The sequence below is a fragment of the Austrofundulus limnaeus genome, unplaced genomic scaffold (assembly GCF_001266775.1).
Source record: "Austrofundulus limnaeus strain Quisiro unplaced genomic scaffold, Austrofundulus_limnaeus-1.0 Scaffold41, whole genome shotgun sequence".
Taxonomy (NCBI): domain Eukaryota; kingdom Metazoa; phylum Chordata; class Actinopteri; order Cyprinodontiformes; family Rivulidae; genus Austrofundulus; species Austrofundulus limnaeus.
The window spans coordinates 1,047,834-1,053,390 of NW_013952443.1; the positions used below are offsets into that span (position 1 = coordinate 1,047,834).

At 35.1% G+C, this 5,557-nt stretch overlaps 1 protein-coding gene across 1 annotated transcript in view; it reads left to right on the forward strand.

Moving 5' to 3' along the window:
- The first annotated feature begins 3,693 nt into the window (after positions 1–3,693).
- Positions 3,694–5,557, forward strand: part of LOC106516780 (interferon-induced protein 44-like) — a 9,838-nt gene continuing 7,974 nt past the window's right edge. The window contains exon 1 of the mRNA XM_014007293.1: positions 3,694–3,842. The gene's annotated coding sequence lies outside the window, so the exon portion shown is untranslated. The remainder of the gene's footprint in view (positions 3,843–5,557) is intronic.

The following is a 5,557-nucleotide window of genomic DNA, read 5'->3' on the forward strand; positions in this document are numbered from 1 at the left end:
CAGATAGATAGATAAATTAAAAATGTACTACTACAAACTCAAATTCTGTTAAACAATTCTGTCTTTTTCAAAAATTGTATACGTGTTTGCTCCATAAATTTCTTTGCGGTGTGTCTATTATGTCAAACCTGTCCTTAATGTTTTCTAACTGTCTTATCATAAATCTTCTCTCTTGTTTGTACTTCTGACATTCCTTTATAACATGTTTTATCATTTCATTCTGTCCACAATAATCACATTTCCATGTATTATGTTTGTGTATTGTAAAAAGTGTATAATTAAGTCCTGTATGTCCTAATCTACATCTTGTTATTATACTTTCTTCTTTTCTACTTCTTCCAGTTCTGGTTTCTGCTACCACTGTTTGGATTTTATGAAACCTTCCTTTGTTATCGCCCTCCCATCTCTTCTGCCATTCTTTCTTCAGTCTTTCTTTAATTACGCTTCTTGCTTCAGATTAACTTGTCATAATTATAACACTTTGAATTGCTTTCTTTGCCACTTTATCTGCTTTCTCATTTACACTTACCCCTACCCAAAGTAAAACAACATTTATTCCCATCCTTTGTATTCTGAAAAATGTGTGACTTATTTCTAGTAAAATGTCTGGCCTGCTGTCTGAATGATTGCTTTTTTTATACCCGATAATACTGAACATGAGTCTGAGCAGATTATGGCTTTTATAGGTTTTACATCTTCTACACACTGTATGACTAATAATACTGCAATCATTTCTCCTGTATAAACTGATAAATTGTCAGTGATTCTTTTGCCTACTTTCATTTGAAATTCTGGAACTATAAATGCAACTCCTATTTTCTCTGATTTTGATGCATCTGTATATATTTGAATGTACTGATAATAGCTGTTATATTCCTGCACTGTATGTGAATTGAAAATGGTTATTAATGTCAAATCAGCTGTAGCTTCTGGAAGAATCCAGGGTGGTATTACTAACAGCAGCAACATTAGACTTATTGTTAGATTATGAATTTAATCTCTGTTTTCTCTTTAATCACCCACCCAAAACTTCCTGTCTTTTTTCCTTTTCCCATCATGCTCTTAAAATGTCTAGTTGGGTGATCCGGATTATTGCTTTTTAAATTGAGCCAGTAATTTAACATCACTTTGGTTCTTCTCAGGTCTAATGGTAATTCTCCCATTTCGACTTCGCTGTTGTTGGGTTGGGCTTAAATGTTCCTGTGCAAATTCTTAATGCTTGATGTTGAATAATTTCTAATTTCTTTAAATGTGTTTTTGCTGCTGAACCGTAAACTACACTTCCATAATCCATGTTTGAGCTGATTATCCCAGTGTAAATGTTTTTTAATGCTCCCCTGTCTGCTCCCCAGTCACTGCCAGCTAAACATCGCATATTTAAAACTTTTTTTTACATTTGTCTATTATTTTCTGTATATGAATATTCCATTGAATTTTTTTCATCAAACCAAATTCCTAAAAACTTTATTAATTTCACTTGTTCTAATTCATGATTGTATAACTTCAGTTTTATTTCCTGTCTGATTTTTTTTCTGTGTGAATATCATAACTTTAGTTTTTTCAACAGAGAACTTAAATCCTCATTTGAATGCCCAATTTCTCTATAGTATTTTGTATTTTCTTAGTAATATATTCTATATTCTGGCCTCTTTTCCATATAGTTAAGTCATCTGCGAAAAATGAACAACCCAGCTCTTTTCCAGTATCTATAAAGATGTTGTTTATCATTATTGAAAATGATATTGGACTGACAATGCTTCCTTGAGGTGTTCCACTTTCTACTCAATATTTTCTGACCAAGTTTAACTTGTATTGTCCTGTTTGATAAAAAAATCTGTATCCATTTAAACTTTTTCCCATTAACACCTAAAAGATGTAATTTAATAAATAAACCTTCCAACATGTCATATGCCTTCTCTATATCAAAAAATACTGACACCACACTTTCTTTTTTTTCTTCACTTCAGTAGAAAAAAGAACTTAATATTAGTTTCTTAATTTCTTCATCATCAGTGAATTTGTTTTAGATAAAGAGAAAATAGGAAAAGAGGGAAAACAAAGAGGAAATGTTATTAGAAAGATTGATAGAGATTAGAAATCTATTAAATATACACCAAGAAAACACAAAGCCACACACCCGACACCTGTCCGCTCACCTGAAAATCACTGGATACAAGAAAACATTGCAACAAAAATACATATAATAATAAAATTAATTATAATTTCTCTGTAAAGCATGCATTCATGTATACATATTCAGTGTGGGGCAAGAGATTTCCACAGGGCTACAAGAGAACTGCAGACCTGTAGATGTGGATGTGAGATTTAGTCCAAATTACACAATTAGGTCCATGGCTAGTAAGCTAACAGGAAAATGTGGTGAAACAAGAAACTTTTATGCTCAAAAATTTAAGGCCCCGTTCTATCATCACCAAGACAAGGTGAGGTACATGAAGTCATTACTGCAGAACGTGTTTCAGTCAGGAGTTGTTCTTAAATTAACTTCTCAGCAACTCCTTATAAGGATGGGAAAAATGATGTCATCCTTACTTCACTTGTTAAAAACAGCTTTGTGTGGTAAACATGTTTGTGTGTCTCCGGGGCACTGCCTGCGTTTTAGGGTGTGCTCTATTGTGTGGAAAGCAGGACTTTCTGCCCAGACAGGTTCACTCATAGTTCAAATAAAATAAAAGTCATTAGGGGCCATACATACATACACGCATTGCGTGGTAATATATACATTTATACATATGTGCACACAAACATTTTTTGCTTATTGGCTTTTGTAACTTGCTATGTGACTTTTATGTGTTAGTTAGTCATCCCTCTGTGAAGTAAGAGGAACAGGGTTTAGTTGTGGTTTCATTTTCCTTCAGTCAGGCTGTGTGTGTGCGTTGTGTTCAGTGTGCTATTTTGAGACGTCACAGCTGTGACAGGAGGCTCAGTGTGGGTTTCTCTCAGAAAAAACATCCGATCAAGAAAATGTTTAATACTGACATACTTAACCTTTAAACCTGAAAGGTCTATAAAGTAGTCATTACAGACATTTTCTAGTGTAGGATGTAGCCAACAGGATGCAGGAACAGGTGAAACACCTCCCAACCCTACCACTGAACTGTCCACACCCCGGCCTGCCCCATCTCAATCGTGTTTTTTGAGAAGTTGGCAGCCCTGATTTCTTTCTCTACATCTCCAGACATCATGTAACATCACCAAAACTAGTTGGTATGACAGAATAATTACAACTCCTGATAGTAGCAACACATTCCTGATCATTTCTCTGCATTGTCCTGAGATGTGTAGTCCCTGCGAGTTTRCGACTTTACTTCCTGTTTACTACAGCCATGCGCGTAGCCTTGTTGATTCGCTTCAAGCCATTTATGGAAACACGTCTGATTTCATTTTTCCTTTTTGCAGTATTTAAAAAATTCGCTCAAAATCCAAATTAAAATTGGATGGAAACACGGCTACTGTTGCAGAGCAAAAAAAAAGAGTGAAATGCTTTTTCTGAAACTCTGTCAAACTGGAATGTTTTCATCTCTGAACTGACATAAGTCCAACTTCAGAATTTCAAGTTCTGCAGCTCAAACAGCATTAGTTTCTGAATTCCTGTAGAATTCCCCTTTAAGGCTTCAAAAAAAAAAAAAAAGACCTGCTGAAAGTGAAAGCTCACTTTAAAACACAGTTACTTTGGCTGGCTGTACCTCACTAACACTTTCACATTACTCTGAGCAGGTTGATCATCAAGTTTTTATTTGACTTTAGAAGAAATGTTTTAGTTCAGATTTTTACMCTGTCTGTGATCTCTGCTCACCATCCTCGAGCTGTTTACAAGAAACAAGGTAAGACTGAAACTATTGATGGAAATATCTCAAACTTACATGTTGTCCTTTGCTCTTAATTTTGAGTTATAGGAGCTAAAYAGACAAATCTGTTAGAAATTATAGTGATTAATTTCTTAAAGAAGTCACTACTTGCATTAACTTTAAGCTTTAAGAATGTGTGCACTTGTGTGGGGGAGGGTGAAGGCACTAGTGGTTAATGATGAAGTTGCAATAGGTTTTTAACCCTAAATGATACAACTAGTTATCTCATTTGCTAAAAAGCTAAAAACAAAAAAAAAAAGGCTTAAATGACTGTGAGTGTAAATCAAGAATTTCCTCACATGTTAGATACTGAAAGTAAAATGAAGGAAATGAAAGCAAAAGTAAATTTGCTGCACTAAACAGCCCCACAGCATTTGAAAGAAAAACAGAAAGAGAAAGTGTCATGTTCAAGCATGTTTGAGTATGTTTAGGAATTATTTCATAACTTTGCTTTTTAATTTTTTTWAATGTACCTTGTTGGTTTAACCCTCCTGTTATATTAGAGCAGGAGTGCCCATTTTCCCCGAGAGGGCCAAAATGAAAATCTATCCAGGGCTGTGGGCCAAATGCAGTTATATAATGCATGAAATACAAATACTTTTTAAAGTAAAGTCTTTTGTTTTTAATGATTAAGCTATGCAGGGGCCCTCTTTTGTTTTAGTCTGTGCACTTGGAGAAAGTCTGCCATACACTCAAGTAGCAAAGGCTCATGGAACATTTCATAAATTGATAAAATACGAGTTTTTGTGGCCTTATRAAGTGTGCAAATCTACATGTGGGGTTAAATCTGATCTAAATATTTCTTGTTGTCATGTCATGTTTCATGTATAATCCTAATAAAACAAAGATAAAGTCAGCACCATGAATGAAAATTACCTTCATTACAGCTGTTTTATATAGTCATTTGACCWATGAAAATACTGTGTTTCTACATAACAGGTTACAACCTTGTAACTTTGGCAACTGTTGGTGGGCCAAATCAAATAGCTTGGCGGGCCAAATTTGGCCCGCGGGCCCCACTTTGGGCTTAAAACTTTTTTAAAATAAAGTATTTTTTCTCTGTGAACCTTTTTTCTATTTGTCTTAATAGGTATTATTTACATATCAAATGAAAATGGTTCATTTTACATTTTTGTAACCCCCCTTGCCCTGCGTCAACATACAGTATTACATAGTGTTGTGGAATACTTATTTCTGTATCACCTTGACACTGTCCACTTTTCATATCTTGTGATATCCTCCGGACGTCATCATCGAGTTAACAAAATTAATAAATGACTTATGATCATACCCGCAAGACTATTTGTCTCTTTAACGCCTTTTCGCCGTGTTTCTGACCATTCTTGCCACGACACATAGTGTTCAGGTCAATTTGACCCGGCAGTCCAAATGAAGGGTAAAAGGGTCAAAAGGGTCAAATACTATTTGTTTCTTTGTAACTGTGAGACATTTTTCACCTCAAACACACACAAGTTTGCACAGCTATCCAATTGGAGACATTCCATTGACTTCCATTACATTTCTACAGCCTAACCCTGACCACAAACCCTAAGGCTAACCTCACAGGTTCCTGACCCTAAAAATAACCTAAACTCAATTCACATCTTGGTCCTAAACCAAACCTCCCACCCACCAATGGCATTTAAACCAAATGGGGACTCGACTTTTGTCCCCAAATGCACCAGTTGTTC